The sequence below is a fragment of the Haliaeetus leucocephalus genome, unplaced genomic scaffold (assembly GCF_000737465.1).
Source record: "Haliaeetus leucocephalus isolate CR32 unplaced genomic scaffold, Haliaeetus_leucocephalus-4.0 Scaffold32, whole genome shotgun sequence".
NCBI classification, from domain to species: Eukaryota; Metazoa; Chordata; class Aves; order Accipitriformes; family Accipitridae; genus Haliaeetus; species Haliaeetus leucocephalus.
The window spans coordinates 172,751-182,206 of record NW_010972468.1 but is presented as its reverse complement, the minus strand read 5'-3'; positions in this window follow the sequence as shown (position 1 = coordinate 182,206).

Genomic DNA, 9,456 nt, shown 5'->3' with positions numbered 1-9,456 from the left:
ATTTAAAAAAAAAAGGAAATTTAACATTATCTAGAGGATCAGATCTGTATTACTAACAAGCTAATTTGTAGAAATCCTGCCTCTCAGACTGTAGAACTTGAGAAAATTATCAAGTGTCAGAAGTTATAAATAAATGTTTTCTATATTTGGTCTTCATCGTATAATGGGCACCTTCATGTAACACATCTTTTGTTAACTACTGTCAGAGACAGAAAATGGGCTGGACTGTTGGGTCTGGCATAGAAATGCTGACATTTCTGTGGTGGTAGGAAATTTAATAGAAGAAGAAGTCTAAATGAGCTTCTTTCAGCCATAAACTTCAGAAAATTACAGAAAAACTCTACACGTACATACTGCCCTCAAATATACTGTATAGCCATGCTAAGTTGCCATGTTATTTACATTAATTGTAAATATTAATTTCAAATTTTTAAATATATCTTAAAACTCATCTTCTATAAAACTGAAATTAAGTTTACTTAGAAACTCAGTCTTAACATCATCAACATGTATCAGGTTTCTGCAGTCTCTTCAAGTGCATTTACATAGAAAATTATCCTCCCCTGGCATACCTATGATAGAAGGGGACAAAATAAATGCCTTGAATTACCCCCCCCCCCCAAAAAAAAAAGGGCTAAAATCTGTACTCTGGATCCTGGCACATTTCTCATTTCTCAGGTTTAGGCTCTTCCCCCATCGCATACCAGCTACCAGGAGTGGACTTGTGTGTTCTAATGCTGTGCCTCATTTAAAAAAAATCCCTCTATTTTTTGTGATAAGGAAAATCAGCCATTCAAAGCGGCAAAGCTCCAAAGGGTTCCCCTCGCTGGATGATGGAGGCAGGAGGAGAAAATGTGCCTTCAGGCAAACCTTCCTTGCCAGAGCCTGAGGGAACTAGGATGGGAAGACAAAACATGAGACTATTTCCTAACAAAAGCCGTGTGGAAACTCCTCAGTGATTCTGCTGAAACCCTGAAGTTCTTCCCCACACAAACCATTCGTATCAATCAGCTTTCAGCCATGAAAAAATGCTTTCAGTGCCCTGAAAAATCAACATCATTTTGCCGATGAGTAAGCTAAATCAGATTAATGTAACTTCATTTTCTGATATAAAAATGATAAAGTTAGGCTTGTAGGGGAAATGAAATCCATTTCCATTTTTCTCCTTTGGTATGATGTGTTTTAGAGGGTATATTACTGAAGAATCCATCATCAGTACATTATTGTAACTTACCCTTCAGTGACTTTATTATACTATTAACTTCAGCTCATAAAGGATCAGATGGTTCTACACTTCAGACCATCACAGACTTTTTAGCATAAAGTCATGAAATATGAGTATTATAGAGGCTTCAGCCCCTAATTTATTTCCCGTATGCCACCTTCACTGCCCCTAAAGAACAGAAAAATCACACTTGGTCAATCCGTACCTAACTTTTAGTAGCAGGAAAACACTCAAGAAACCTTTTGACTGCAATCTCTCAAGATAACCATCTTGCAGGGACAGGCCTCGACATTTCCATGTATTCAAAGCTGATGAAATGAAAAGCTGCTGGTAATTCTGGAAACTTTTTGGCAGATAAGGAGAAAAATAATTTAATACTTTTACAATACAGCTTTCAGGATCAAATTCTGACTTATCTATAGCACATCTGCTTTATTACACAGCATGTGATCTGGGCAATTATCTGAAAGCAAATATTAATTTTCATTTTCCATTCATTTACAGACAGAAGAGTGTTGCAAATAAGGACACATTGTTAAAGTTCAAACAATTTTATTTTAATATACTTTATTACATTTTCAAATATTCCTAATGCAGTTTCTTACAACTGAGCACGCAGACAATGGATTATTCCCCTTTCGACCAATGAAAAATGTTCTAGATTTTATATATATATACTTCCACAGCTTTAAAGCACCAGTGACCACAAAGAAGAGACTTTCCTTTCAACAGACTTAAAAATAATTTTTCTTAATTAAAAGAATAACTAATACATCTTTGGTACATAGTGTGAAGTACCCAGTAATACATGGTCTTACCAAGACGTATGATTTTAAGCTACGTTAGACTCTTGAAAAACTCCATTTACTGTCACAATCAAGCAAGCTATAACTATTGACAATATTGTGTAACATTTTTGTTGCTCTGCAACAGGTACCGTATTTTCTGTATGTCACATTTTTTGCAACAAAGAAATACAAAGAATTGTTCTTAGAAGCTAGGATCTGCTCCATTCATGTGCTGTCTTACTGGTCAAAGTAAATTCATGGAGCTGCTTCTTCCAGAAAACGCCACGCTTCCTTTTTTTCAGGCTGCACCTTGACTTAATGGCGGAATATTATAGAGACTACTGTGATCATTATCCACGTCTCTAGATGCAGAAATGTTTTAAACCATTCCTATTTAGACTCAGGCATTAGGTTATCATTACCCTGCCCATTCCGTTACTGACCCAAAACAGACTCCAGGTGCTGGACTCCATCCATCAGGAGTACATGGGGGAATCACCACTCCCAACACTTCGGCTAGACTAGATGTATTCTGGAAATACATTTCAGGCAATGTTTACATTCTACATTTCTGCTCTGATAGGCTTCAGCGACAGTTGAAAAATTTAACTTACTTGATTCTCAATAGACCATGTAAATGTAACATTTCTGAGCTGAGAAATTTTCCTGGAAAAATTTCATTGGGAAAATGAAATAGCCTTCAGCAAAGGTAGCTCAGGAATAGTTACTCAGAAACCTTACGGCAGTAGGGAGGAACTCTCAGTATTTCTTTCAGGCATTTCTGTTCTTTGTCTCATTCTACCCAAGATTTTCCATCTTCAAACAGTGATTTGCAGAGATGTCCCTGGAAAGGAGTGTTACATTTTTCACAATGGCAGCCCCCCCCCGGGTAATAACTCCCCCTCTCTGATATCAGGCTTTCAGGATTCTTTGTAGCACAATGAGCTTTCATACAACCACGTGGATGGAGGAGTGAGGCACTCCCTACTTTGTCTTAGGTGATTGATTCCTTGTCGCTCCTAGTTTCTTTTTATTTGTTTGAGAGAACTGAAAATGAAGTTTGGGAGAAGCTATTAATGCTCCTGTTACTGCTGAAAAGGTGTCACCAAGCAGTATAAGGATTTGGAAGTTCCCTTCAATATGTTGATGGAAAAGACAACACCACTTTCATTAAAAAGTGCTCATGTTTAAAGAGCATTTCTTTTATATACTGAATCAGGGAGGAAATGAAATAATCTCCGAGTATGTGGCAGCACTGAGGAAATTAAGAATCGGAGAGACTTAAATGACACATGACAGCAGTTATTTGTGTGTGGAATATAAAACCAGGCAATCCAAACAGACATATTGAGACTGACTTAAACCTTAAACATATGCTCAAGTTATTGCATCTGAGATGATGAGCACATTTTAAGATATGTTGCAGCAGCGCACAGCAAACTGTATAACAAATCCACCAGGAATGAAGAAGAAAGCACACCATAAACAGCACATCAGACTATTTTCATTGTGGGAAAAGATTCACAATGCAAATGACTTCCAGTTCAATAATAACTCTGTAAAAACAGCAATAAACTGGGCCGTGCATAGAAAATATAAAGGTCAATGAAAAGCAAAGCAACTGCCATAAAATTCATTTGGAATCCAGACAGTAAGAGGATGGGATTCACCAAGACTGCTGAGGCACCTCCGCAGTAGTTAAATCTGAGAGAGAAAGTAAGAGTCAGGTTTATTTACATGTGGAAAGAACAAGATCTGAAATGTAGCTCAGCAAAGCATCTGTTGTTCTGCTGATTTCACAGCAGGAGTATTAAAGACTACTTAAATAGATGAAGTTGCAGAAAATTTAATTACCACTAAGCATTTAGAAGGGATTCATTGTTCCCTGGAGTTACCACAGTTGAAGTAACGATTGTATATGACATCTCTGGGCTTTAAAGAGGAAGTATATGCAGCAACTGGTTGGAAACAAATGAGAGGTGTATCTGCAGATTTAAGAAATGATGAGATTTATCCTACAACAGAAATTATCTAAACATTTGAAAAAAGCAGCTGATACCTTTTACAATGATACCATAACCATAAACTGCAGGAAGGCAAAGATGTAATTTTTTTTACAAACTTGTGCAATACCTTTTCCAAAAATACACCAAAAGGGAAAAATAACTGGAACACTGCAAGAATTCTGCAATAATGTTTAAGGCTAAGTTCAGTGCACGTAGCACTCGAGCACGGCTAGTTCTAACAATGAAGGGGGCTCTCCATGTTGGTGTTGACCTCAACATTACCAGTTACCCAGGAAAGATTGGTATCTTTTACGTAGTTCAGCAGATATATTTGCCTCACTATTGCATTTTTGGCAAGTTCATCTTAAATTCATCCACAAATATGGACTAAAGACAAAGAGTGTGTTACGTGATAGCAGACAGAAGAGTTTATTTCTGCACTGTATACAGTAACTGTACCTTCTAGTTAGCAGGCATACGCAAGCAGATACTGTTAGGTATTGCTGGCATGCAACGTTATTTGTAACAACAATCACACAACTAGCAATGAAGGACACCCTGAAAACTCCCTCATGGGCTTGGGTATCATCATTGATCTTTAAGGAAAAATTCACTGATTTAACCAGCTCATTCTAGCAATAAATGTGTGCATAAATCACACAGCAAAAGCTGAAGAAATCCATAGGGAATCCAGAGTGCAACACAGTTACATTGTTTTCTGACAGCAGTCAGTTATTGAGAGGGTGTTTGACCATTTTCTGATTGAACAGGCTGGCACTGGAAATGCGAGATCATCCTGGTTCCGTCAAAACTTTCTACAGAAGCTTAAGCCTTGATCTGGCTCTGGCTGCTGGCCAGAAATCCAACCAAGCTGGCTGCTTGCTGTAGCTCAGCTGACTGGCTATCTAGCTCCCTGGCAATATGCCCACTGTTCGGTTGGTTTCTTGGCTCCCCAGGCTTAGCTGGCAAAGAAATAGATTGTTCCATTTTTGCCAGAAAGGCTGCAAAGCCAACGTGTTTTGTTCCAGCGCTCAATGAAACAAAATATTGACAAGCTGGAATTTCCTGTGGCATAAAAATTTTGCTTCCCAGCCAGCTCCCGTTATTATTGTACGCTCTTGTGTAACACAGTGACGGCGTTATCGCATCCTCTAAGTAAACACAATGCACAGAAAGGATGTGAATTGAAAGAGCCTTCCAAGCCTTTGGATAAGAATCTCATAGCATCTGAAACCGTCTCTGTGCAGTACAACGCATCTTTTGACAACGTTCGTTTGTCATGCTTTCCATTTCACATTAAAAGGCCTATTAATTTGGCTCTGAGAACTCGTTTGTCAGCAGGACATAACTGGCCAACTGAGGGGTGAATTCAGTGTATAATCTGTGGATCACACCCTTTATGCATATCGTTTTGGAAGATGACTTATGTAGGTTAAAGATCAAACTCCAGGGAAAGAAAAACCTGTAATAGCTGCAACATACTTACATATATAAAGATTATTAGGTTTTTCACTGTTGAAAAAAAGAGTTAAAATATCCATGAATACGCAAATAAAAACGACTTCTCAAACATGTCACTGGAAACAACAGGTTCGTGAAACATTCAGTGAAAAGAAACCAGAAAATGTCATCACATTATACCATAATGCCATAAACTGAACCCTTGTCAGAGACAAACGCTGTGGTCCAACCCAGGCCAAAGATTCATGACAGGATGACTAATGAAATTATGCACTCAGACAAAGAGTTCCACTTTTGTAGTTGGCAGGTGTGTCAAGAGTGTTTTCAGGGAGACACTGAGCAGGGTTGAAAAAGCAAAGCAAGACAACATGTGGGTATGAACTCGGTGGAAGAACAAACCCATTTAAGCTGTTGCTGTTCTCGGTTGTGCTATCCCCAGTGCCACACTGACACGTTTATTACGTTGGTGAACTGGATCAGCAAAAAGGCAGGAAAGCAGGTTGTTTTCTAGTCTTTGCAGTTCAGTCTCATTTACTGCTTGATTTCACAAATGCTCATGCTGGCACAGTCCAGAAGCAGTGCCAACGTAGAAGCAGGTAGGTGGGCTGGGGAGCAGAAGAGTGTGTTATAAACAGATAAGCCACTAGAAGTCATTCATGAAATATTACATTATGAGCTCTAGATTTTGGGGGAGGAAATAGCATCAAGCATGGCAGATCCTTCCCAGCTTGCTGTGGAGGGATCAACGGAAAGGCCTACCCAGGTTTTGAGACAAGAAGCATATGCTATGCTTCCTGTTGTAGGTAGGAATACAAAGACTATAAATTACCTATTTGCCTTTGAGAAGGCAGTCTGTATTATTGTAAATTACATCAGTGTAGTCTATTGGATGTTATTTCAAGTCTTGGCTGACCTTAATAAAGTTTTAGTTAGAGAGGGACATTTTTCAGAGGTAGTATCGCCCCCCCCCCAAACCCACTGACACAATCATGCAACTGTTCAGTTTTCATGTACAGAAGAAAAAAATCTAGGGGATTAGTAAGAAAATGGATGGAAAATGGCCACAAGTCACAGAGTAGTTCTTCATCTCCTTTTATAGAACTGGCATTCAATACCTTACAGAGATGACATAGCAGTCAGTCTGAGATAATCTTTCAACAAGTTGCTCCAAGCCGGTGATCCTGAAAATATCAAGCTTAAAAGACAGGTGCAGACAGTGACTCAGGGTAGTTCCAGGGACACGACAGTATTTCTGACAAAAAGATTCTAAAGATGCCTATTTTTGATACTGAAAGAGCAGGCATAGAACAGTACCGGTGCGTGACTCCAGCCAGCCAGCTTCGCCCGATGCTGGTTCCCCTCACCGGGCCTGATCCTGACCCCCACACGTGGAGAGATGTCCCAGCCTGGCCTTGACCCGTCCCTGTCCCCACAGGTGCCTGATGCCCTGGGCTGGGGCGGTCCCCGGCTTGTCCCGCTCCCTGGCTGGGGATGGTGGGACAGGCTCCCGCTGGCCAGGCCCTGCCCTGAAAAATATAAAACTGAACAGGTCACAAAATACCAGAACCCAGATACTCTATCTCTTCGTAATTAATATAAATTTTAAGAAATGTTGGCTGACCAGCCAAGTTTCCTGTGCTTTTACATAGGCAGTATTTAAATCAATTGTAAAAAAAAATATACATCACTATTTCAAAGCTATCCCTGTTTTTATTATTGTATAAACCCCTTTTTTTTTCCTGACAAACAATGGCGTGCTGTGGGTTATGTTTCATAGTTTCCTGATGAGGGTAAATCTTGATTTTTTCCAAGGTTTTGGCAGGGAGCCATAGGAACTCATTATTCTGAATAGTCTAAGGGGAAATATAAAACAAAGGGAATAAAAGGCTTGAATTTATTTTTAAAGCATGCTTTCTCATGTTTACATTGCTTCCAGACCTAACTTGTTTTGGAAATTTTTTACTTACTCTAAGTCTTGATACATGAAAAACAACAAAACCTTCTTATAGAATTTTTAGTTTTCACGAAAACTGGCAAGTGTTTTGAATGAAGGAGTTGGTCAAAAAGAGGTATTTTGCTGGTTAACCGAAGATGTGCAAACTGCTAAGATTTCTTTACTCAAATGACAGTGTATTTCCAAGCCAGGCTGGTCTCAATGGGAACTGAAATCATGATTAACTTGAGTTAAATTTGATTCTATTATTCATTTACTTTCTCCCCATCCCATAGGGACCTGCAGTTCCTGGGAATATAAGAAACCTTTTATTTGTTCCACTTAGTTAATACTGCGCTAACCAGTAATCCTTTCTTTCTTTTACCTATCATCTCATCTGTGCATAGTTTGTGGGCTTTGTTGCACAGCTTATTACTTTTTAGGGTAAATTAAAACGTAGTTTATCGACCTGTCAGCAAAAAAGATAAGTAAATACATATCCTCTGACTTCTAAAGTGTCTAAAATGACTACAAAACCCAGAAACAGCCTATGATCAAGGACTAAACAGAAATAAAAGCCACAGCTTAAGTAAAAACAGAAGCTAGGCAGAAGCAGGGATTATCCCGAAAAGTAATGGAGATCCAGTAACAAAAATTCTCATATCCTTTTTCTAGGGCTCAGGTGGTACCCAGAAGAAAAACGCAACTTGTAAGGCAGTCAGGGTAGCCTTTCTCTCTTTGTCTGTCTTTCTCTCTGTAAAGTGGGGCAGGTTAGACTTTGAAATCCCCCACTACTGAAAAAGCTACAAGGCTAGCATCTTCTGATGATTTTTTTCCCCCTTTTTTTCTTCCCTACCCCCTCCCCCAGTATACAAGGTTTTGGGTTCTCACTGAATTGAGCTTTGGGGGCTTTTCCTTTTCTGTCTTCCAGAAGCTGTTGCAACCACATGCTGCCTTGTCTGCGCCTGTAGTCACAGTGGAACTCTGGTTCTGTTTCTCCTCCTGAGGCTCACTCTCATAAGCTGAGTCTCAGAAAGACCTGTGGAGATTCTGGGAGTCTCTCTTTTGGGTAGGGACAGAGTCATTAGCTGACAGCGTTAGACTGTCCATCGCTTATCATTCAACACACTTCCTCATTTGTGTCCTTGTGGTTGTCAGGTTAGTGTCTGAAGGAGCTGCTGCTGAAATGGAGCAATGTTGGGAAGCTACACAAGACTACAGTTTCCTTGCAAATACAAAGAAATCCCAGGCCCCAAGAGCACGTATGGTTAAATACACATCTCCATCGTAACTCATGAGGATCTGAAAATCAATTGCGTGTTTGCTGATGTAAATAGCACACCTGATGTAGTGGGGAATCTGGCAGCATTGAGTTTATAAAGGAGTGGGAAGGGAGGAACAGCACAGGAGTTTCAGACAGGGCTCGACAGCCTTCTGTCTGTGTCTTGTCTGACTAAAACCAGACTGTAGCCTCTAACCCATCTACCCTGCTGAGCCAGCCAGCCAGCTGGAAAGCAAGCCCGGCACAAGAGGCTTTCATGAGCAACCAGAAGGCAGGCCTCCCGTCCAGACTGACTGACTTAGGCAGGAACAACCCACCTCACAAGCGACACAACCTCCCGAGGGCCCTGCAACGGCTGTAACCACCCTGCCAGGCAGGGAGAGGAGCGCCAAGCTCCGTGCCACACCACACATCTCCCACGGAGCAAGATCCTGCTCCCGACTGTCCCGACCCAGCGGGACCGGTTACGGAGGATCACCCGGCGGCTGTGCCGCGGGAGGGGAGCGCTTCCACCCGGCCTACGGCAAACCCCGCTCTTGGGAGAGCGCCTGGGGAAACCCAGCGGGGCAGACCTGACAGGGAGAGGCGGGCCGCCCCCCTCACCGCCAGGCAGGCACAACCTGGGTGGTTTTTTTCCCCCCTCAGGGCAGTACGACACACCGCCCGCCCCGAGTCCGACTAACGGCCATAACGGCCGGGGGCCGCGCGCGCCAACTACCACAGGCGGGGGGGGGGGGCCCCCCCCCCCCCCCCCCCCCCCC